Below are 26,642 nucleotides of genomic sequence, written 5' to 3' on the forward strand. Positions count from 1 at the left end.
CTTGGAAATTATTCTTTTGGTGAAAGTTCTTTTACTAATTTTAGTTACTCAAAACATGGCTGTATGTGATGAGAGATTCTATGTGACATAAACACTTCGGACATTTCAGGTTACTGCAAGCTGTCTCTTATTCTTTGTCTAACCTATTAAACACAAATTCTAGCCCTGGGTACTCCATCCTTTCAACACTGAGAATTCACGGCTAGTTGAGATTCAGAAAGTAGCATTAAAGCACATTGCCCTTTCTGCTTTATGGTTGCAGAAGAAACCGAGATTTTTCTGTGGGGTTAAAATGGAGTTGTGGCTAGTTGGAATGGTCTTGATGAAGAGATGACATTGAAAGCAGCTGCTTTAGGGAAGATAAAATCAGTATTTCTTAAAATTAGAATTGAATGGCCTTGTAGTTTGTATATGAGGTGGTGGCTGGATGATGTGAAGTAAAATTGCAGCCTGCCAGGTGCAAAAGCTAGAAAGCTTCTAATCTAAACACAAATTCATTCTTAAGGCATTCAGGGGTGTATTTAGATTGCATCCCTAGATACTACAGTTTCATTTAATTGATAGTTTTTGAGAACCACATCAAGTTTTATCTGCTATCTCCTCCACCAGTGTGGTGTGGATGAGAGAATTTCATAGGTTATTTTTCAGTTATTATTGAGTCTTAGTATTAAGTTCTTTTAGGTTAGAAAACTGTTGAATCGGTTTCAGTTGAACAAGGGCAGTTTGATTAATTTTCAGATTCTGGAATGGGCTGTTCTTGGTTGCACCAAAGACTTGGTCTTATTTTATGTTTTGAGTCCTTTTTCTATTTGGTTTAGTAGATCTTTAATCCTTTTTGTTTGCTATTAGTAATTCTAGTCATTCTAGGAATAGGTTCTTTGGAGCACTAATCCTTCTAGGAAAGGACTTAGCAATAGCCTATATAAAGACTTTATTTTATTCAATAATATTGATAGAGAGATTGATTTTAATAAAATTCTGGCAGCTTATTTTAAGCTTTGAGTGTGATAGCTTCTCCTACCTAAGTGTGATTGCTTAGGAAACCTAGGTGTGAATGCCTAGTGTTTTATCAATCTATATTTCTTGTTCTATTCCCTGTTTTAACACCAAACAGCAATCAACATATTCAAGATTCGATCTTTTCTTTATCTAAACACTTAAACATCAGAACCCTTCAAGATCTCTTCAAGAAATCTAATTTATTTCTGAATTCCTTAAAATCACTATGGTTGAGTCACAATTTACAGTTTACCACTGTTAACCACTTAGCAAGATGGTTTATGTCCATATTTGGCACAGCCAATGTGTCATTGTGTCTGCTAGTTATTTGGTAACTCAAGAAGTTTGAGGCCACAAGTTTATCTCTGTGATGTGTCCTTATATGATGCCTAGGTGTTAGATCCTTGATACTTGAGATGACTGGCTATATGCGGTGGCATTTTGCACTCATGTTAGCCACACAAACCCATGGGCTGAGCAACGAGTTTTGGGCGGCATCAGACTGGCACTGTGCTGACCTCTTTGTGGTGCATGCTTGCATGAGTTGGCTGAGATGTCATTTTATTTGTGGCCTTGTAAATATGATGAACTCATGGTCATGCCTTGACAAGTTGCAAGCCAATTATGTGTTGTGGGCAATAAAGTTCAATGATGAACCTAGGCAGCTTTGTGTGGGTTAGCCATGGGCAGATTGATGAGCAATGGATAAGCTGTGTGTGTGTAAGGCAAGGCTAGCTGCCTGGGTGTTCTTAAGGGATTTCAAGTATGTTCTTGATAAGGGAAGATAGATGGATTAGGGTTCCAAAGGATTCTTGGTTTGGGTAGGTGGAAATATGATGGAGTGGAGGTGAATACTTGTTGATGTGAGGGTTTGGATGAGGTATTTAGGGAAGGGTAGGTTCAGCCATGGTTGCTTACGAATGGATTCTTGAATGTGATGGGAGATGAATGAATGAAGGTGTATGACTTCAAGAGAGCCATCTTTTCTGAGATGAAGTTGCTTCGAGGGAATCTCTACCTCCAAAGAGGATTAACCAAAGAGAAAACACGACTAAGAATTCCTTATTCAATGAGCCAATGAGAATTACAAGCCCCTGTTTATACCACAACAACCCTAATCTAATTGGCTCACATGGCCCCATATCATTGGTTCACTACTCTCCCATGTACAACTACTAATTCAGCATGTGTTTATATGGATTACATATGTGATTAATGTGCTAGGGTCCAAACTAACTAACTCTAATCCATCTTCTAACAACTAACTTGTAAATAACATTCCCAATCATGTGAAATTTCTAAGTTCTTGCCCATCTGGACCTAGGGTTGCCTCATCAAGGTTGGTTTACGTGCACAGGGGAATAAGAGGAAGCTGCCACATGAATCTTGGATTGATCCAGCAAGGGAGTGCCACTCAGCACTTGGGGAAGGGAGGGAAGTACTGTTTGGCCTTTCTTGAATGTTGTTTGGCACTTGCCCTAATCCCTCAAGTGTCGTTTGACACTTATCCCAGAGTGTATTTTCTTGTGTTTTGGCCTTCTCATGCATTCCTAACAGTGTTGTTAAATTACCGATTCTCCCAAAAGCTTAAGCTAATGGGATATGGTAAATTTAATCATTTAACCACATACTTCTAACAAGTGTTAACATGTTAATTCATGTGGGATATGAGTTTGGGCTGTGGCATGCCTGGCAAAGCATGATTGGGCTACATATGAGTGGTGTGGTGAAAGGATGTAGGGTTGTGATTAAATTTGGGATGGTGGTATTGGCATGGCCAGGCCCTCCACTTGGTGTGCATTGGTTAAGGTTGTGTGGTTTGGGCATATGATTGGATTGCTGGGTGTGTTTGCATATGGCCAGTGTGGGTTGAAACATGTGCACAAGAAGTGCATGTGTAAGACAGGCAGCAGCAGCATGGTATGATGGTTACCAAGCAATTGAATGTAGAGACAACCTTTGTTGGTGTGCTGACAGCATGGAAAGACTCCCAAGATAGTAAGTAGTTGTGTCCTAGAGGTAGTTCAAGAGTGTGGCAGCAAGTTTAGGGGCAGTAACTTGGCAATCTTCAAGTACGACCATGTTGAGGTTGGGGAAGTAGCTGCACATATGGTCAGTACATGAATACCCTTTTAATATAATCAAGCTTAAGATCTTTAAATGTATGTATGAAGACTGCTACTCTATATCAACATAAAATATCACGAACTAGTACTAGGAACAATTGCATTGCTACTTATGAGATGGATAAATTTTTTTGAAGGCTATGCTTTACAGTGTCAATTGAGTTAGTTTCAAAAATCTAGAAAACAAATGGGTACATGTATCTCACTTGTCATTTTATTGACCCTAATTGAAAATTGCACGAGTATCTTAAACTTATAGGTGACATATCACTTCCAAACTCTGGAGCTATAATTTCTTATGCTATCTTTCAAGCTTTGCCTGATTAGGGGACTAAAAATGTGGGGTATATTATAACCTTGGCTAATGCAAGTAATAATGATTCAGCGTGAATTAAAAGGAAGCTCATATTGGGTGGCAAGATATTTTATGTACATTGCTATGCACATATCATTGTTTTCATGATAAGAGATGGATTAAGTGAGATCCAAAATGGTGACCCAGTGTTCATGAAAGCGTGAAGTATTTGATTGCACTAGGAATTGCAATTACCTTCAAAGAAACTGATCTTAAATGTTCACACGTTGGAATACAACTTATGCAATATTGGCTTCGACCTTAGAGTTTAGAAACGTGTTCCCTGGGTACAAAGATATGAATGTAGAATAGAATTGATTGCCTAGTGATTAAGATTAAATTATTAGGATAGTGACTATCCAACTAAAAATATATTCAGTCCTGCTGAAAACGATTACTACATGAGAGTATTAGCGCGCAAGATGCAATTAAAGTTTGGCAAGTACTGGCATAAGTGAAACTTTTAATGCCCATTGCTGTGTTAAATCCTTTGTTCAAGTTGACACACACAGAATTTTGACTTTTTTTTATAAGAAAAAAGGATCTGTCAAGAGTTAGAACCTGCTAGAAACATTACTTCTATTCATGAGGGGTTTTGTGAGCTTTATAATGACTATTTTGCAGACTATGCTTTCAAGCAGCATTGATAGAGTGTATCTACAGATAGATAAGGTAGTGGTGGTTCTATTGCTAGTGTTGGCAGTAATGATTCAAAGGTTAAAACTAGAGACATAATGGATATGCTTTTTAGAAGTACTGAAATATCCAACCCAATGAAATGAGATTTAGACTCCATCTAAGAATAAGGTGGGTCATTTCTAGCCAAAATTTTATAAATTTGACATTTTTTTCTATTATACACCAACTGATGTGAGTGCTCTAATTGTTATTCTAATTATTATGTACCATTGAAATTTTCCTGCCTGAGTATCGTTTGAGCTTAATTCTTAAAAAGCCCAATAATTTTATGGATGATTACCCATACGTGTTGGGCTTTTTGTAACGAGTCTATCATTAATCCTAATCACTTCAGGTCATATATTGGGTTTCGTGATCCACTTTATTTCTCGCTTCCCGAGATAGACTCGTATAACTAACGTATTTCATCACTCCATGAATTGGGCTTCATGATGTGCATAATTCTTCATGAGTGGGTTTCGTGATCCATCTAATTCTTCACTACTTTACACACCAAAAAAAAAAAAAAAAAAGCACTAAGAAAGGAAAATTATGTTTACCTTCTGGTATAAATTTCTAGTCATTAACGTATTTCCCTTATACCAGGAGGGCTTCTTGTAAAAATTGACTAACTATTTTTTTTTCAGCTGGCGACTAACTAATTAATTATTCAATGAAAAGAAACAAGCATGATCAATTCAAAAGCTCTCAAATGCCAAAATTTTTACAATTTGTGATTTGTTCTCATAGAGCCTATCCTAACATGATGGAAGCAAATATAAATACAACGGACAAAACTTAGGTACAGTACATTAGGGTCTGTTCTTTAGGTTATCTTAAAATTCAGCTATATGACTACTTTACTAAAATCCACATGGCAATATCTTAAAAGAAGAACTTAAAGAACAGCACCCAAGTATTGCACCTAAATCTTGCCCAAATACAATATACATAAATATTATATAAACATTTAGCAAGACGTGTTTATCTTTTTGGCAATAAATGAATCTTTTAATGTACTCCAACCAGAGATGGATAGAATTGTAATGCTCCCATTCCTTTATCAAATGCAGAGCCAGACAATTTCCAAACTTAGACACCATCTATTTTTTAATGTGCTTTACTTATAAAAGCCATTAGCAAATTCATCCCTAGTGATTTTAAGACTGAAAATACCAATAAGTGGTTAACAAAAATTAATGCTTTGTTTGTTTTGGCGGAAAATATTTTTCAGGAAAAATTATATGTATGTTTTGGTGTTTAGTACAACAAAAACATAATTACTAGAAACACTTTTGTGGTCTACTAAAAATAAACTCAATATAATAGAAAACGTTTCCAGAACATCATACTCAACAAACCATCACAATTATATTCCACACCAAAAAAAATTTTCCTTTCTCATTTTCAAAGTGACATCCAAATAGGGAAAACTAGTATGTTTTCTAGAAAAAAGTTTCTAAAAATGATTAATTTTTTTTTTGGTCAAAACAAACAGAGTGTAAATATCACAAAGGAAATACACACACACACACAAGGCAAAACTTATATACAGTATATTAAGTACTCGATCCGAAATAATGTTGCATTGTTTTTAATGGGAGATTTTTTGAGGCTTGGGCCAATAGGCCCAAGGAAAATTTTTTGGCTTGTTTTGTAGCCCATTGTGAATCTTGTGCGTAGCATGTAGAAAACATTGTTTTGGTGATTAAGGTTTGTTGTAGTTTTTGAGAGAGAAAAAAAAAAAAAATTGTACTGCCGCATTTTGTATTTTTCTTTGATAATAGTGAAATCTCTGCAACTCCGTGGACGTAGGCAAATTGCTGAATCATATAAATATTGTCTTGTGCTTATAATTTTTTTTTTTGGCGTGTGTTTTTCTTTATTTTGTTTTTCACAGGTCTGGGAATTTCGTGCTAATTCCCTACACTTTACCAAAGATAAAGGATGGTGAGTTTCTTTATGATAAAAAATTGTAGAACCTTTACCATGTGAAGGTAATTAGGTGAAACCTTTTTATAAGTAAAAAATTATCTTGACTAAGTTTTCATTACATTTCTTCTTTTGTTCCCAACCAATAACTTAGTTCATTCGATTTCTGTCAATTGTAATGAAAAACTTAGAACCTAAATATTTTAAAATTTTGCATAAGTTGAATCAAGGGGTAATAGCATCAAGGAAATAGTCATTTGCTTTTCTACTTCCTTTTTATGATGTAGTACTTTGATAACTAAACTAATGCTCATAGAATTCAAATATTTAGTTTCCATGCAGTATGAAGGATTGTTGTTTGTGATAGCTTTCGAATTTGAAGATAAAGTGTAGTTGGTAACTGTGGGGTTATTTAACCATTCTGCGCCTTTTAGACCCAACAGAAATATATTGTAGGTTCTGTATTGGTTTTACTTCTAAGTATTATTTCTGTCCTACCTTCAATTTTAAGGCATTTAACTTAATATTATCACCTCCACAAAATATAAATTTGTTTTGTTTACCATCTCAGCTATCAATTAGCGAGAGAGCATTTGCATCAATCTGTGTTTAATAGAAAAATGTGTAGAATTTAAATAGTTTTGCTTTAAAATGACATACACTAGTTCGTGTATAATTGTATAAATTTACAAGTTTGTTACATTAGAGCATCCACATTAGCTTGTGCAAAAAATTCCATCTATTTTTAGCAAAAAAACCCACTTCTTTTATTTTTTATTTTACATACTTACTTTTCAAAATACTTCATATTGGATTATCTATTTTACACTACATTTATATTAAAATTTCAATTTTTCTTATTTTTTTAATTGTTTTTATTTTTCACACACAATAACCACCATCTACTCTCTTCCTTCTACACCAATATACGTAAAAAATGAATAAAAATAAAATACAAAGTGAATAGTGTCAATTTAAATTTACACGGTTTACTGTAGCAACTTTGCAAATTCACACATTTTTAGCTTGATTGATGCGGGTGGTATTGGGTATTGATGTGTAAAATTGATACTTTCTTTATTTTGTATTAATTGATGCAAATAAATAAATAGAAAAGGTAAATGAATAAATAAATAAAATGTTAAAAGAAAAATTAGGGGTGGATGAAGCCTTAAAATTTTAAATTACTTTAACATATGTATTTTTAAAAGTTTCTTACAATTTGGCCATCATAATTTTGACTTGAACCCTCATTTAAAAAAAAAAAAAATGAACTTATCAAGTTACCCCTTGTTTATAATTTGAGAAAAATATATTATGCATCCGATATATGACTCATCTCTCTCACATGGGGGTAGTTCCCATAAGCATGAGATCCACCCCTATATAAGAGGGAAGACTCATATCCATATACCTCTCCCATAATTTAGCCATTCATAGTTGAATCCAATCCACAAAACTTTTGGCAAAAAAGTGCAATAATACAGCTTTGACCACCACATTATATGCAAAGGAAGAAAAACCTTATCAAGAATGAATACATGTTGACAATATTTCATACTAATTTTAAAATATATAAATTGTCGTGATTCATGAAGTAATATATATATTTTTTTGAGAATCAAGATGAAGAAACTTTATTAAATCAACCAAAGTCGGTTACAAGAGCATGGTGAAGTTGTGGTGAAACATCCTCCATTCACACTGTAAGAGCATCAATATGTCTAGCGTACTGAGCTAAATAATGAAGTAATATATTGATTTCTAAAGTTATCAAATTCTTGGTAAAAGCCCAAAAATCATGAGTTACTAGATTTTTAGAGTTTAAAATTGAATTGGCCGGCACCAAAAATAAAACACTATAGCCATCACCATCCTAGGCCTGCCCCTTCCAAGTTCCAATCTCCTCCATCCTACGTTTCACATGATGATTTGAGAGTACATAGCTATTACTTTTATTTTCTTATGAAATCCATAGTTTTTTTGATAATCATGAAATCCATAGTTATAACCGGGTAGAGTTTGATATATAATCAATTAGAAATTTCACAAGAAGACAGTTGAGCTAGCTGCATGGTTTTTGCCAATACATAGCAACTGGTAATATAGTCTTCATGGTGTCATCCATAAAATACCGTAGTCAAGAGTTTTTTTAGCTAACGAGACATCCAGTTTCAAATCACCTCGCCTCTACAGCTACTAGAGCAGGTTGTAATGTCAAAGATGACACGATCTAGTGGAAAGTGGGAGCCAAGGTGCTCCAAATCACACCTTTTTATCCAAACAAACCTTGTACAAAACAAACCCCCACGGCCCAAAGACTCAGGAGAGAGTTTGTATTGTGTTGTTTTGTGTTTGCTGATCAAAGAAAGAAAAAACAAAGAAAAGAAAGGAGAATGTCTAGTCCTCAATGTAGCTCCAACTCACCACCAACCCTGAACCCAAATGCTAGAGCTGGACATATTGAACAGCTTGGTGGTCTCAGCACCTACGTCTCTGGCTTCCCAAACTCCAGGCTCGCCAATCTTCTCGTCTCTGCCATTTTTGGTACCTATACTTACCTACACATTTCCTTGACACTTCACTTCAAACTGTGATCTGGGTGTCGGCTTTTGGGTTCTGAAAATATACTATAGGGGGGTTCTTTGGATTCATTTATGTGATTGTTGGAGGAAATGGTTTTTAAGATTAAATGGGTTATTTGATTATTTATGAATCTTGAGGAAAATTGATTGGCACCTTCAGTTATCCTTGGAATTTATCTGTTCTAATTAATGAAACATAAAGAATTCTTGTTGAAAGGCATTAGAGAAAAAAAAAAAAAAGAGGCTTTGATCAGTATCAAAGGTTGAAATTCTATCTTCAGGGTGTTCTTTTTCTTAATTGATGATTAGTGTTTTGTATAGTCATTTATGTTAATATTCCCGCCATCTTCTTTTTTTAATAATTTTTAATATATATATATATATAATTTTTTTTTTCTGTTTATATGTTTGTCTGTATCTGCTATAAAATCATTGGCTATGTTAATTAATTACCACTATCATGTTCCATCTTAACATGTTTGAGTTTTCCTGCAGGATATGAGGTTCCAAACTTGAGGCATGGCTAATTCTCATATCCCTTTTCTTTGTATAGTTTATGGGTTTTGCACAGTCATTTTTGCCACAATTTGTTATAGTGGTTAATTGTAAGTGGTGAACAATTATTTACGCATATTTTTCCCATCACTTACAAGTGACCATATCAGAGTTGTGTGACAAAATTTGTGTCTCTAGATATTTTTTTCATATTAATAATGAACTTCTTTTATATCATGACTTTTTGGTTTAGGTGCCATATATATTTCTTTAAAATTCATAGCTATCATCCTGAAATATAGATGACTTAATTTGGTAAAATATTGTTTCTCAAAAAAAAAAAAAAGGGTAAAATATTGAGCACTGTGAAATACTTTATTTTTCTTTCATTTTGGAAGCTGAGTACAATGGACAATTCATAATTGTAATTGCTTATTGGAAACTATATTATGTTATTTTGAAAAAGAAGATGCGACGATAAAGATTTTGCCCTTAAAGATGGAGTTGTAATCTACATGTCTGTTCACACCTAATCAGAATTAACATTGTGACTCAGTACTTACTTTTCACTTCTGATAACTAATATTCGTTGTTTTCTATTTTAAAGGAAGCTTGCAGACAAGGACGTTGCAGCTGCTGGATTTTATGTCGTAGTTCCTGACTTCTTCCATGGAGATCGCTTTGTGCCAGGTGATGCTAATAGGCCCAGAGAAGTTTGGTTGAAGGATCATGGACCGGTTGGTTTTATATTTCAATTTTTGCTGGAAGTTTTCTATAAATTTTGATTTTCTCACTCTGGACCCTTTTGTGAAACTGAATATATTGCCACATTTTCATTTGAGAGTTCTTTAGGCCTCATTGTGAGTTTGGTATTTTACATATTAGGTAGGCTGTCTGAATATGTGTTTGGATTCAGCTGTGCAACTTCTTTATTGTTATTGCTGAAAGCAACAGATGGTTCATACTTCATAAATTATTGATCTGCCTTGCTCTGTCCCCTTTTGAGACCTTGATTGAAATTGGCAACCCTGATATTGCTGCTTTCTACTAATTACTATGCAATTTTCAGCATGCACTAGTAGTGTCTGAAGCTCTATAATTATTTCAATAGGACAAGGGATTTGAAGAGGCAAAGCTAGTAGTTGAAGCTGTAAAAAGTAAAGGTTTTTCTGCAGTTGGGGCTGGAGGCTTCTGCTGGGGTGGTGATTTTTTCTTATTAACTCTTCAATCCCAAACTAGCAGACTCATGCAAAAGCCATTGCTAGTTAGGGAAGATTTTTTGGTTTTGTGTATCTTCATAGTTTTGCTATCGCCCCCTTCTCCCTAACTAGAAAATTTCTTTACTTTTTCTACTGGAAACAAAGTTTGATTAATAATTCTAAATTTCAAACATTTTAAATAATATAGCATTTTGTTGCTTGAAAAAAAGACTGAAATTTGAACCTTTGTATTCTTCTCAGCCAAGGTTGTGGTTGAACTTGCAAAAGCTGAGCTTATCCAAGCTGATGTGCTATTACATCCTTCATTTGTCACTGTAGATGATATCAAGGGTATGGATTTATATGCTTAAAAATGCTCCAAAGCTTGATATTAGTTTCACTAGATTGCTATTTTGCAGTTTCAGAACTTAAAAGTGTCCTTTGAAGCACCTTCACGAAAGAACTTCTATCACCTTTCTATTGAGGTCAATATAGGGATGAAACCAGGATTCAAACTTAGGGGGGCTGAAATTTTTTGTTCAAAGATTTTAAAAAATTGGAATATTAATACTAGAGGTTGACAAAGTTCCATTATCAGCATTAATTTATTAATGATTATTTGTATTTTTTCTTTTGAAAAAAAATTTAATAATAGGATTTTATAATCAAGAGTTTTGTAAGTCAATTAATATTTTCAAAGTCTAACTAATGTGTAGATGGAGTGATTAATATGGCATAGGAGTTGTCTCTATGGTTATGAGGGTGGAGTCATTTGAGAGGGGCATAGAGCTCTCAAGTAAGAGAGAGAAATTGGGTAAAGGTTATTGGATTTTTGTGAATTTTTTTGGCTAGGATTTGTAATTGATTTGTTGGTATTGTTTTTACTTAGACCGGATTTATGATTTGTCCAAAGATTTTTCTTATTATTTGGGTATGTGCATTTTTTTTTTATCATAGATTTTTCTTCTTATCTATTTGTTGGATTTCTTGGGTCAATTTGTAAATTTTTTGGGGAAGGGGGCCAAATATATAAATTTAAGAGCCAGAATTAAAATTCCTTTTGTTAATATACATACTAGTATTTTTTTTTTCAAAGGTCAAGGAGGATGGGCGGAGGGGGAGGGGGTGGGGGGCATGCCCCCTCTCAGCCTTTGAGTAGTTTCATCCCTAGGTCAATGAATATTTATTTGGTGCTGGCGTATTGATATGTAACAATTTATCTTACTTAACACCTTCTTTGTTATAATAATACATTTTTACCTAGTTGTTAGAAATCATTTCTTTTTTTATGTTGTTCTTCTACCTTGAAGTTGAAAGCAAACCAAAACTTGATAATTTTCTCCATTTATTCTTCTTCTTCTTCTTCTTCTTCTTCTTTTGGGTATGAGTGCAAGGAAGAACAAAATTAATGGATTGTATCATTGTTTACTGATCAATATTTGGAATTAATTTCTAGGGTTAAGGTTCCAATTGCAATACTAGGAGCTGAACTTGACCAAATTACTCCACCTGAACTCTTGAAATAGTTTGAAGAGGTTTTAGATGCTAAATCTGAGGTAGGGAAATCAAATCCTTGTCTTCTTCTTTTTTATTTATTTATTTATTTTTTTAAAGTCTTGGTTATTCATTTTTATTTGCTACTTTACGGTGTTAAGCCATTACCTAATTTTATTTGACTTTCCTTTTCTAATTTAATGTCACGGAAGTTACAAGAAAACAAACACATTGCAATCTGAATGGAAAAAGAAACTAAAAACGTTAGCTTTTAAAAAAAAACCTTGAATCCATGAGGGGTTCCTTGAATTCACAAGGTGATAGGGCTCTGGAATCCACAGAGAGAAATAGACAAAGTTTGTATTTTATAAATCTAAAAAACTCAACTGCCCTGAAGGCTGCAATATGTTTAAATAAAAAAAAAAAAAACCCTATGGCGGCTATGAAAACACCCAGAAACCCTAATCCACGCTAATCACGTAATTAGGGGGCAAAATAGTGATTTTTGCCAAAAATAGCAAAATTTAGATGATTGCAGAAATTGAAAATATTATTTCTAAGAGACATCTCAAAACAAATGGGACCTTATTTTGACTTTTAAACTAAAAGTTATTAAAGAAAAATAAATATTATTATATGTAAGGTTGAATTTATTCAATTATTTGTTGGCGTTATTCCATACTAAATTTGCTTGTAATTTAGCAATTAAATACCCTATATTTAGGTGGGAATTATGTAAAGGTAGTGTGTGAGAGAGTGTGAAGAAATCTCAGAAGTGTGTAATTTAAGGGAGTCTCGCGATTGGATCTCGCGATTGACTCGCGATTGACAAGTCGCCAGAATGGCACACATGTGAAGCATGCAGGGGGAGCTAAAGGGTCACGTCAGATATAGCACTACAGGAAAAAACTTCTAGTCTGGCCAGACAATTAGCTCGCAACTCAAACTTACGACTTGTTCCAGTCGTGAGGCTGAGTCGCCAGAATGCCCTGTTTGTTAGAAACCTGACCTTTCGCATTCCTCATACACCCTATTATAAATACCCTTATACCCACAAAATGTTGAGAGTTTCTAGAGAGAATTTTTAGAGAGAAACCCTAGAGAAAAATAAGATTGACTAATCTACAATCTTCATCATTTGATTTTCTAAATTCCTCTACTCTCACCCTCTCTATTGATATATCCTTGAGAGGTACATTTAGCCAAATTCTTATCTCACCGTACTCATATCAGTGAGAATGTTTTTTGGTGCTTGGGAAGCAGTTTAGAAGGGATCAATTCATTTTGGTTGATGCAATGGGCTATTGTGGAATTCGGTAAGCTAGAGAAGACAATATTCGACGTAATCCTGTTGGAGGAAAAAGCTTGGAGGGCTTAGGTGCACTGGGTAGATTAGGCTTAAAGGGTCTTCTGCTATTCACATATCCCAATTTCATTCTCTAGTGGATTATTGACCACTTGGAGGGCAGCTGAGAGGTTTTTCGCTGAGTACTTTAGTTTCCTCTTCAATAACATATTGTTGTGTTATTTTTGTGTTTGCATCTTTCTTCCATTTTTCTTTACCTTTTAATTATTGCTGTGATTGTGATTAATTATGGTTTAGAATGTGTTGCCAATTTGGGTTTAGCTTATTGAAGGGGCAAAATTAGCATGACGAACCTTCACCACATTGGGCCTGATGGATCCAAGCCCATAGGCCAACAATAGGTAAGCCCAGGGCCTAGAATGATTCCAGATACTTATTACACACGTTGGAAACCTGGTAGAATCTCAAAGGAAATCAGAAACCTAGTGCAAAGAGCATTCCGGAAGATACGCGCATTAATGAAAGATCCTCTCTACAAGGAAATGTCTTGTCCATCACGTTTGGGATTACTTAAGAGGATTCCTATAAGGAAAAGACTTCTACATCAAGGAGGAGAGGCCAACCTACTACTACTACTACTATAAAAGCCCCAATACCCTCACAAATCAAGGTATGCATAATTTACCCTTTCTAGCACTCTAGAGTTGTAAGAATAGTCCTAACTTGACCTTCAGAGGGTATTTGGCCGGCACCACACCGGTGCTCTCTGTGAGGTCTTCTATTATTTTGTTGTACAGGTCTACTTTGAGTGTGCGAGTGCTGTGTGATCTATTGGTGATCTTTTTGGCATCATCAGTTGGCGCCTTCTGTGAGAAAGCGTTTAAGCCACATTGTCGCTTCCCGGACAAAAGAGTTGCATGGTGCTCATTTGCTCAATGGCGACCACTAAAGACGTTCAAGAAGAAGAACCCCCCACGACTGCACTTGAGAAGTAGGTTAAGACTCTCGCCACAGCCGTGGAATGCCTCACCAAACAAAATCGCAACCTGGAGGAGCAGTTGAACCAAAAAAATGCAGCACCAAATAACCAAGGAGCGGATCAAGAAGGAACCAGCGCTGAAAGGAGGAACCAAGAGGGACCACAGGCTAGTAACGCCCCAAGCAGACTAGAGCGACAAAACATGAGCCTTCCCTCCCTTTTGGATATGGCGCTGCCATCTATTATCGCGGAGATGCAGGCAATAAAGGAACATATGGAAGTAATGATGAACGCTCTCAAGGGACGAGTGTCCAGCGACCTTAATGACCTTGTTAACCGGAATGACTTGCCATTTACCACCTCCGTCAACTCCTTCCCCTTACCGAGTAAGTTCCGCATGCCACATATGGATAGTTATGATGGGGTCAAAGACCCTCTAGACCACCTAGAGACCTTTAAGACCTTGATGCACCTTCAAGGAGTGGCAAATGCAATTATGTGTAGGGCCTTCCCTACAACGGGTGCGGCAAGAATTTAGTTCAACCGGCTGGCACCCAACTCCATCAGCACCTTCAAGGAGCTAAGCGCTCAATTTACTGCGCACTTCATCGGTGGATATCGGTACAAGAAGTCTACGGCTTGTTTAATGAGTATCAAGCAGCGAGAGGAGGAAACGTTGAGGGCCTACATATCCTGCTTCAATAAGGAGGCACTCTCGATTGACGAAGCTGACTACAAGACTCTTGTAGCAGCATTCACGAATGGGCTGAAGGAGGGTAAATATTTGTTCTCCCTATATAAAAACGACTTAAAGACCATGTCAGAAGTACTTTACAAGGCCACCAAATATATGAACGTTGAAGACGCGCTGTTGGCCCGAGAAGAGAGACCCAAGAAAAGAGAAAGGTAAGAAGACACCCGGCAGGACCAAGGTTGGAAGAAAGTATGGACAGGAGACCGAAGGGATAAGAGACGCCCTAAGCCCCTAGGGGGAAGATTCATAAGTTTCACTCCATTGACCACCTCGATAGATCAAGTCCTAATGCAAATCAAGGACGAGGGGGCTCTGACATTCCCTGGAAAGCTGAAGAGCGATCCCAACAAATGATCTAGGGATAAATATTGCCGCTTCCACCGTGACCATGGTCATGACACGGTCGATTGCTATGACCTGAAGCAGCAAATTGAAGCCCTTATCAGACAAGTAAAACTACAAAGGTTCGTTAGTAAAGAGAGAACGGATCTACCCCCACAAAAACACCACCCTCGACGGGAGAATGAGCGACTGAGACACCCCATAGGGGACATAAGGATGATAGTGGGAGGAATAGCTTCAGCGAGCCTTCAAAAAAGGCTCGCAAAACCTACCTCAGGATGGTGCAAAATGTTCAGCTGACAGGAACTATGCCAAAGATAGCACGGAGAGAAGGCCCCATTATCAGATTCTCAGAAGATGTGCGACGTCTTCACCATCCACATGACGATGCGCTCGTCATCAGCATATGGGTAGGGGATTACAACATGCACCGGGTGACGGTCGATAACGACAGCTCAGTAGATATCCTATACTATTCGGCGTTCCAGCATATGAGGATTGACAAGGAACGATTGATTCCGACAAATGCCTCGCTTGTTGGCTTCGGAGGAAGCCGGGTATTCCCCCTAGGCGCGGTCACATTATCCATGGCAGTAGGTGATTACCCCTAGCAGATCATCAAGGACGTAAAGTTCCTAGTGGTCGATTACTCATCTGCCTACAACGCTATCCTCGGACGATCCACGCTCAATTCGTGGAAGGCGGTAACTTCAACTTACCACCTGATGATTAAGTTCCCTACTGACTATGGAGTGGGAGAGTTGTGCGGAAGTCAAATGGCCGCGCGTGAATGCTATGTAGCCATGATGGAGATGGAGGATCAGGTCCAGGCCTTGAATATAGAAGAGCACCGGACGGTGACGGAGTCGGTAGAGAAACTAAAGGAGATACCTCTTGATAGTTCCGATCCTGACCGAACGACCAAAATCGGAACACTCGCTAACCCCGCAATCCGTAAAGAGCTCATAACTTTTCTCAAGAGCAATCGAGATGTATTTGCCTGGAGTCATGACGACATGCCAGGAATAGACCCTTTAGTCATGGTACATAGGTTGAATGTATCGCCCTCCTTTCCATTCGTTCGATAGAAGAAGAGAGTGTTCGCCTCAGAACGAGATCAAGCTATAGCAGAAGAAGTTTGCAAACTACAGGAAGCAAGTTTCATTAGGGAAGTTTACTACCCCGATTGGCAGGCGAACGTAGTAATGGTTAAGAAAGCTAGCGGGAAGTGGCGGATGTGCGTAGACTTCACCGATGTTAATGAAGCCTGCCCTAAAGATAGCTATCCCCTCCTAAGGGTCAACGTCCTAGTAGACTCAACGGCTCGGCACTAGCTGCTAAGCTTTATGGACGCCTTCTCAGGTTACAACCAAATCTGAATGCACGAAGCTGATCAGGAGAAAACTTCGTTCGTGACTAGTCAAGGCCTCTTCTGTTACAAAGTAATGCCCTTCGGCCTGAAGAACGTAGGCACAACGTACCAAAGGCTTATGAACAAGATTTTCACGTAGCAAATCGGGAGAAATGTCCAAGTCTATGTCGATGACATGTAGTAAAGAGCCGAAGGGAGGAAGATCACCTAGAAGACCTTAAAGAAACATTCAACACCCTTCGCACCTACAACATAAAGCTCAATCCGGGAAAGTGCGCCTTTGGGGTGACGACAGGAAAATTCCTAGGATTCATGGTATCTCAAAGGGGGATTAAGGCCAACTTGGACAAGATCCGAGCGATAATGGAGGGCTCCACCAAGAAATGTGAAGGAGGTACAAAGCCTCAATGGCAAAATAGCAGCATTGAATAGATTCGTGTCAAGAGCCACAAACAAGTGCTTACCCTTCTTTCACACACTGAAGAAGTCTTTCGAGTGGACTGTCGAGTGTTAGCAAGCATTCGAGGAGTTGAAAGCCTATCTATCTTCCCCACTGCTGCTGAGTCCTTTGCAACCAAGTGAAGACCTTTTCCTCTACCTCGCCGTCTCCCCCGTTGCTGTCAGCCGGGCGCTCCGCGGCACCGAAGAAAGATACCCACCTATGGAGAAACTTGCCTTTGCACTAGTTACGGCGGCTCGCAAGCTCAAGCCATACTTTCAAGCCCATATGGTGAACGTCCTGACCGACAAGCCCTTACGACGGGCGATGAGCAACCTTGAAGCTGCAGGTCAACTGGAGTTATGGGCTATGGAGTTGAGCAAGTTTGATATTAAGTACCACCCACGGGCAGCCATTAAAGGACAAATTGTCACTGACTTCATAGAAGAATTCACTCATGACGAGGACAAGGGGGCAGAAGAGTCCCCTCATTGGAGCATATATATTAACGGATCATCCAACAGACGAGTCGGGGGGGGGGGCTGGCATTGTACTACTCTCACCCGAAGGAGACAGGGTTGAATGTATGGTCCGTCTCGACTTCCCCACCACCAACAATGAAGCAGAGTACGAAGCATTAGTAGTAGGCCTCGACCTCGCCAAAGTAGCAAGAGCCGCGAGTGTAGTCATTTACTGCGACTCTCAGGTCGTGGCTAATCAAGTGAATGGAGACTATGAATGCAAGGACGAAAGGATGAAGAGATACCTTGATCAAGTAAGGGCGAGAGTAGACAACCTAGAGGCCGAAATCATCCAAATCCCCAGAGGAGAAAATGAGCACGCTGACCGTCTAGCCAAAGTCGCTTTAGTAGAGCATATGATAATCCCTGGTAATGTACTCTCTTTTGTTCAGCTTTCTCCACTAATAGATTCCGACAACATGCAACAGATAGGCTCCGAAAGTAATTGGATCACACCGATAGTTTCATACTTAAAGAACGGGGTCTTACCAGACGAGAAGAAGGCTGCAAGAAAGCTGAAGGTCCAGGCGACGAGGTTCGTCTTGATAAAAGACGTCTTGTACAAAAGAGGCTTCTCACATCCATATCTGAGATACTTGGTTATGGAAGAAGCAGACTACGTCATGAGGGAGGTACACGAGGGTATCTGCGGAAACCACTCAGGCGCACGATCATTAGTACACAAGTTGATTCGAGCAGGATACTACTGGCCTACAATGATGAAGGACGCACAAGCTTATGTCCAGTCCTGCGACAAATGCTAGAGGTTCAGCAATTTCATCAGACAGCCGTTCGAAGAACTGACCCCTATGACGGCACCATGGCCGTTCGCATAATGGGGACTTGATATCATGGGTCCATTCCCGACGGCGATCTGACAGCTAAAATTCCTGGTAGTTGGCATAGACTATTTCACTAAGTGGGTAGAGGCGGAAGCCTTAGCCACCATCACGAAGAAGAACATCCGAAGTTTTGTTTGGAGGAATATTATATGCAGATACGGGATACCCAGAGTACCGGTCTCTGACAACAGTAAACAATTCGACAACAGCGGGTTTAGAGACTTCTGCTTGGAGCTAGGGATCAAGAATCACTACTCGTCGCCCGCACACCCACATGCAAATGTGCAAGTCGAACTCACGAACCAGTCCTTGCTCAAGATAATCAAGACCTGACTCAAGGGGGCAAAGGGTACTTGGCCGGACGAACTACCAAGCATCCTATGGGCATACCGAACCACAACAAGAACACCCACTGGAGAAACACCATTTCGACTTGCATATGGAACTGAAGCTATCATTCCCGTAGAAGTAGGCCTCACGAGCTACCGGGTAGAGAGCTACGACAAAGATAAGAAAAAAGTGGCCATGTGCCTCCAGCTCGACCTAGTGGACGAAGTCAGAGCGGTAGTAGAGCAGAGGTTGGCACATTATCAGAATCTCATGGCAAAACACTACAACACCAAAGTGAGGCATAGTGACTTCTAGGTCGGTGATCTTGTACTATGGAAAGTAATGGGTACCGCTAGAGATCCTTCGCAAGGAAAACTCGACCCTAACTGGGAAGGGCCCTATAGGATCGCATCATAGCAAGGAAGGGGACCTACCACCTCGAGACAATGGACGGACAAAAGCTGCAGCACCCTTGGAACACAGAGCATCTATGGAAATACTACCAGTAGAGAGAATATGAAAAACCAGCGATTTCCCAGTTTATTTTATTTTAAGTTACAATTACTAGTTTTCCTTTAATAATTTTTGCTACAATATTTTGTGCCTTTTTAAGCCCAAGGGGGCAAGTACTTTTCCTACAAACGCATTTTCTTTTTAAAGAGGAATTATTTAGACATAACAATGTTTTTCTAACTAAATTCAAGGACGGATAACCGTGGGTGCAGATGACTACCAGAATCCACAAAGTGGACGGATCACTGATAAAGTGAAAAAATTTACAAAGTCCACAAAGTGGACGAATCACCCATAGGGTGAAAATATTTACAAATTCCACAAAGTGGACGGATCACTAATAAGGTGAAAATAGTTAGTCCACAAAGTGGACGGGTCACCCATTGGGTGAAAATATCTAGTCCACAAAGTGGACGGATCACTGATAAAGTGAAAAAATTTACAAAGTCCACAAAGTGGACGAATCACCCGTAGGGTAAAAATATTTACAAAGTTCACAAAGTGGACAGATCACTAATAATGTGAAAATAGTTAATCCACAAGGTGGATGGATTACCCAGTAGGTAGAAATACCTGCTAAGACCACAAAGTGGATGGATCACACGTGGGTTGGAAATATTTACAAGTCCAAAAAAATGGACGGATCATCCTAAGATGGGCAACAGTCAAAGCCCATAAATAAACGGATGAGATTAAATATCGCTTAGTAGACAAATCGTCCCTGACGTAAGAAAACTCCCTAAAGTCAATAGAAATGGACGGTAAAAACAAAATCCACCAAATAGACGGGTAGTCCTAGGCAAATAGCATTTGATATGCAATAAATTCTAATTGGACGGACACAAGCCCGTTAACTACACGGATTGCCCCGTTAGGTGAAAATTTCCAAGTCCACGATGAAGGACGGGATAAGGTTACCTAAACCATTCAAGTAGGATGAATCTACACAAGTCCATAAAAATGGCCAGTTCTATAATGAACAACTTGGAGAGGACGGATATTTATGCATCATTCAAAAAATAATAAAGATTGATATATAACAAGCATAAAATTTTAAGATAATGCAATAATGACGGATAAAACCCTCAGAGGGTAATTGTTTAATAAACAAAATGAAGGACAGATCGTTCTCAAATAAAATAATAATAATAATCTACATTTTTGGGTTGGCATCTTGGACATTTTTCGCTGGAACTGATTCTCCGTCACCCTGAACTGTATCCTCACCAAAGAGGTCGTCTGTGTTCTCTGAAGCGACGGGCAAAGCAGACGTCTGGCCTTGGTCGTCAACTTTTATCATTGACACGTCCAGATCAAGGTAGGCTCTCTTAATTTGACGGAGCGAGTCATCAAAGCCTTGCAGGAATGAGTCCGCTAGCTCGCCCAATAAAGAGTCGAAATCACGGTATTCTCGGACTGCTACCTCCTTAGCCTGACGGATCTTTTCCTTCAAGTCTTGGATTTCCTTTTCTCTGGCATCTAAGGCCTTCCCCGCCTCATCCATCTTCTACTCAAGTTCTTTCCTTGCCTGCTCTGAAATCCATAGTGGACTTCCATTTGTGAAGTTGACCAAGCTCATCCTCCGTCTGCTCTGCCTTTGCTCACACACGTTCTAAAGCCGCCTCACGGTTAAGACACCGATCCATTAAGCCCTTCATCATGACCAAGGACTGGAACAAACAAGTTAAAAAGCATTAGACAAAAAACTAAGTAGATGGACTTAAGTCCATGGACAAAGATTTCTTGAGCAATAGCAAAGAGACCCGTCTCCCCCATTGCCTTCGTTGAGTGATTGCCCAGATCCTCGTAGTCCTCCGACGAGATAATAGATGAAAGCTTCTCCAAGGCAAATTGGGAGTCGTCACGGAGGAGAGGAGGACGCTTCTCTTGGTTTGTGGATGGAGCCTTCATTAAGCCCTTGCCGAACCCGTGCTTAACTGGGGTGACGGTCTTCACACCCTTAGCCATTAACCCTACAACGGGTTTGAGAGAGACCTTTTGCTGCTTAAGTGGACGGTCAGATTTGGACGACGATTTCCTCTTTGTCAAAGGAGTCGTCCCCTTAGGAACCACCTCATCGGACTCCTTTTTTGACGGCCTGTGATTTTATCAGTGCCCTCCTCTTAGCGTCGTCCATCTCTGTAAAACAGGACGAATGAAGTTATTTACATATAGTTGAAGCCATTTATGCAAAGTAAAGGTTGACGGGTTTACGTCTGTGAATTCTTTAGTTGTATCGGACGGCTTCAGGGGTGGGTTCAGGACCGTCACAATACCAGTAGATGGTGTTTGGATTTACCAATTTCACCCAAGTCCTTTCTTCCGGCTTGGTCTTTTGAAAAATCTTCTCGAGAAAGCTAAACTCCTCAATACTAACTTGTGGGCCCCATCTACCTGCAAAGAAAATGGACGGTTAGAAGAAAGAATTATAACTGACGGATATGAAAAGAATTACAAATTAGGATGGGTGCATACGAGATGAATGTAATACTCCCCAAGTAATGTCGACGGGCATATACTCCGTCTCCCCTGGACGGCTCATCCATTCGTCACCCTTTAGGAAGAAGTAACGACTCTTCTAGTCTCTATTTGAGTCAGGAGTTTCAAAAATGACCTTTAACAAGGGGCTCCTACTGGAAAAACTATACACTCCTCTTGACCTGTCTATTTCGTCTGGACGGTAGCAATGAAGGAATTCACGCACCGTCAGCCTCTTAGCGCCATTTGTCATAGCACCATAGAGAATCTCCATTGCTATGAAGACCCTCCAGGCATTTGGAGATATCTGGGTGATGGACAAACCAAAATATTTTAAAAGTTCTCTATGTAAGGTACTTAGCGGAAACCGAAGTCCTGCCTTCAGCATTTGCTCGTACACTTCGACACCTTCTACCTCGTCGTAATAACATTTCTCCGATATGTAGGGTAGACGGATTGGAATGTAGTCCAGAATTTGGAAGTTAGCCCTAAAAGTGCTGAAGTGTTTCTCCTTAATGACGGAAGTGAATTTATGCATCGTCCACTCTAGTAGCATGATGAACTCTCTAAGTCCATCAACACCAATGACGGATCCCAATGCTTGATTCTCGCCATCATCAAAAGCATCTTCTGGCTCAACCATCTCCGTATCCTCATTTGTTGAGGACAAGGAAGAGGCGGACAGACTCCTCTCTTCACCGGGATTGTCTAGGTCTCTATGACCGGACGGGTATACTTCCTCGTATTCCATCCCGTCACGAATCACTGACTGATTACTTGACGCACTAGACATTGCCTACAATTGACGATAAAACCTAAGACTAACGGATCTAAGAGTATTGACGGGTGTGTAGGTCTAGCTAAATTTAATCACAAATGCAAGATTTGTAAATAAAAATAGCAATACTCACCGTTCTCTAAAGTAACTGAAGGTCAACGGTTGTATAGTAGGCGGGTATGGATGTACGATGGAGTGCTCTGACAAGGTTGACAGTGGCGCTCTGACAATGTGTTTTAGCTGTAAAGTGTAGAAATGAGGATGGAGAAGAGTGTTATATATATACCTAGAGTGCACGGAAGACAAAGCGACGCTTCGATCCGATACAAAATCCAATCGAAAAGCAACACGTGGCATGCTCATAAATACTTGACAATCTGTCATCAAATGGTCGCAATTCATGTCCTCCTAGAGAACCGTCAACTTCAGGGATCTTAAACCGGCATCCTAAAAATTCTTGAGCTGTCAACCCTAAATAATATCAAATCGTCACCCTAAGGGTCCATCCATCTAAGTCTTGACGGACTCATAGGGTGAAGGGGGCAGCTGAAGGGGCAAAAATTAGTATGACGAACCTTCACCACATTGGGCCTGACGGATCCAAACCCATGGGCTAGCAATAGGTGAGCCCAGGGCCTAGAATGATTCCAGATACTTGTTACACACGTTGGAAACCTGGTAGAATCTCGAAGGAAATCAGAAACCTAGTGCAAGGAGCATTCCAGAAGATACGCGCATTAATGAAAGATCCTCTCTACAAGGAAATGTCTTGTCCATCACGTTTGGGATTACTCAAGAGGATTCCTATAAGGAAAAGACTTCTACATCAAGGAGGAGAGGCCAACCTACTACTACTACTATAAAAGCCCCAATACCCTCACAAATCAAGGTACGCATAATTTACCCTCTCTAACACTCTAGAGTTGTGAGAATAGTTCTAACTTGACCTTCGGAGGGTATTTGGCCGGCACCACACCGGTGCTCTCTGTGAGGTCTTCTATTATTTTGTTGTGCAGGTCTACTTTGAGCGTGCGAGTGCTACGTGATCTATTGGTGATCTTTTCGGCATCATCACTTATATTCATATTCCGCACATAAATTGTTTGTTTATAAGCTTGTATTGGTAATTTTTATTTGGGGGTCTAAACATTCACATGTGTTTTATACACTATTTGAACCTTCATTTTAAATAGCAAAAATACTGTTTTCTGGGCTTGATTAGAATGCAGTTTTCCTTCAATCTATCAATTTTTATGCAATTTGGCCACTATCGCCCCAATGACCTCTACTGGCACCTTCCCTTGATTTTGCGTTGTAACTTATGGTGCTCGTCCTGCTCCAGGAAGGCATGTACTGGCTATTCTACATCATAAACATGAAACTTTCTTTTCTTTAGATAATAAGGAAGGAAATCTAAGATTGATAATTCATCGTTCTATTAATGAAGGTAGACTTGCTATTTTTTGATTTTTTGCATATTGGAATATAGCCACCACCCACGAGCCCTTTAGCTTCAATTTCATGGTCTTAGTATTTATTTCTTTCAGAGTAATGTTATGGTCATGATGTGTATTGTGCTTTTTTTTCACAAATTTGGTGGCAAAGCTCCACAAATGGCGAGACATGAGAGATTCAAATCCTCTGATGTGTGAGAGCAAGTGGGTATGCAAATTTCTTTTTTATTTTTTGATAGGTGTGGGCATCCATATTTCTTTGATGTGTAGATAAAAGCATGAATGATTACAATGTGTGAACTCTCATAAGTCGTGGTTTGTAGTTATTAGTTTATTGCTATAGTATGCTGATGTAATATCATATTATCATATTATATACTATATAATAAAAGTTAGGTTTAGAAGTTGTGATTGTGCCAAGTGGATATCCTCACTAATAAGTAAATTAATTATATATTTTTTTAATTAATGGATAATATTTAACAACTTAGGTAAAATTTTATCATTTGAATTTCAACAAATTTAAATTATATTCAAACTAAAAGTGTATTATAAAAAATTTATAAACTTAAATCCCACACAACAATCCACGTTTTCTTTCTTTAAAAAAAAAAAAACAATGCATGTTTTGACTAAGGGATAAGATTTAACAATAATTTAAAACAAATTTAAATTCTATTTAAACAAAAATTCTATTATAAAAAATTTCTAAACTTAAATCTCACACAACTCACGTTTTTGTTTTTGTTTTTTTCCTCAAGTTGCATAGTGACATCTTATTAAATTAATATTTTATTAGAATATTAAGTTACAAAGTTCTTGTTTAAGGAATATATATATATATATATATATGAGTGGAGTTCAAGTTATATCTGGTGTAATTTTAAGTAATGTTATACTATCCAATAACTTGTTATAGAATTTATATTTTGAAAATCTTACTGTTGAATTACATGTTTTATATGTTTTTAACATTCATGCCAATTTTCATATCATTTAGATGTTATTTACCATTCGATCCATAAACTCATTTTTTATGCATTATTTTAAACTACAAAAACTTGAATTTAAACAATTGATTGATGAATTGACTATTAATATTTGATCACCTTAAAATTTTTCAAGTATGAAAAATATACGAAGATAATATAATCTAACGTTAGATTTGTCAAAATTCGTATTTAATTAAAAAATATTGAGTAGTATAACATTGTTTAGAGTTACACCAGGTGTAACTTGAACCCAACCCTCTATTCCTTTTGTATTTGGATAAGATGTTTTACTTGATAAGTCCTTCTTCAGTGTCAAATACTTTAAGGTGTGTCACTTTTTGACAAAATGACAAAATGAATAAACACCAAAACGTGAGGTTGGTTACATAAATCTTTGCCTTACCTTCATATGGGGAACGTCATATCCCTATTATTTTATGAATCCTCTTTTATGTCTTCTCTTGGCATTTTGATCAATTTTTATCATATCATCTTTGGTCTTGGCTTTGGTGATAAGGAGATGGTTTGGGGTTGGGGCAAAGCATCATAAAATTTTTTATGGCGATTCATGATCTTGTCCTTCAAACACCTTTAGGTCAATCTTCCTTACTAGGGCTATTCTCATGCAATGCATACATCTTGGTGCAACTTTTCCCAGTTTTTTTCAATTTTTTGCATTTTATGATGATCATGACCTTTGGCCTTGGCATTTGATGAATGTTAATCTTAGCATCTTTGGCTTTGGCTCTGGTGGTAAAGAGATAGGTTGGGGTCGGGGTAATTAAGGGTAATAAAATATTTTCAAACAAATAAATAATTGCTCAAGCCTTGGCATTTGATGAATTAATGTTCATAATAGCATCTGTCTTTGGCTCTGGTGGTAAAGAGAGAGGCTGTGGTTAGTGTAAGTCTGTATGATCATATCTTTTCAAAGAAATAAATAAATGTTCATATGGTGATCCATCATCTTGTCCTTGAAATGCCTTTAACTTGGTTGGGTCGACCTTCCATACTAGGGCATAACTCGCTCATGTAATGCATTTATCTTGGTGCAACTTTTCCCATCTTTTCCTAATTTCTGCATTTGATAGTAATCAAGTAATGTTTGATTTTTTTTTTTTTAGGTGGATGGCTATGTTAAGATATTTCCTAAAGTTGCACATGGGTGGACACTCATGTTTAGTGTTGAAGATGTGGCAGCTGTAAATTCTGCTGAGGAGGCTCATCAGAACCTATTAGAATGGTTTGCTAAGTATGTGAAGTGAAATTGTCAAATTAAATTTTGTTTTTGCTATGTCATGCCTTCATAATATTGTATGAGTGACAGTGTGGACCCAGTCAAATGCTAGGTTTTCCGAAGGGTTGAGAGTACCTGGACTTTAATCTGTAGCATGTAAGAATTTGGATGAGTTACGTTTGTGAATAATGAGTAAATAAAAGTTGCATGCTTTTTCTTAGAGTACGGCTGTAGTGAGAGCAAAGTGTGATATGTGTGCGCGCATATGGTGGGTGTCTTTTTCTAGAGAAAATTTTCATTAGATCGGTTGTATTACATCTCCCTCTCGTGTTAAGGTGAGTTTCATATGTGAGACTCATATATGAGTTCACCTTTGTATGTAGGCGAAAAGCCCATTTTCGTTCCTACATTTTCACACGATTCCCACTTTGGTCTCTAAGTT

The 26,642-nt window shown here is 38.2% G+C and overlaps 1 pseudogene; it reads left to right on the plus strand.

Annotated features, from left to right (window-relative positions):
- The first annotated feature begins 8,486 nt into the window (after window positions 1–8,486).
- Window positions 8,487–26,228, plus strand: LOC115968569 (annotated as a pseudogene).
- Window positions 26,229–26,642: the final 414 nt, after the last annotated feature.

This window comes from Quercus lobata, chromosome 2 (assembly GCF_001633185.2).
Source record: "Quercus lobata isolate SW786 chromosome 2, ValleyOak3.0 Primary Assembly, whole genome shotgun sequence".
NCBI classification, from domain to species: Eukaryota; Viridiplantae; Streptophyta; class Magnoliopsida; order Fagales; family Fagaceae; genus Quercus; species Quercus lobata.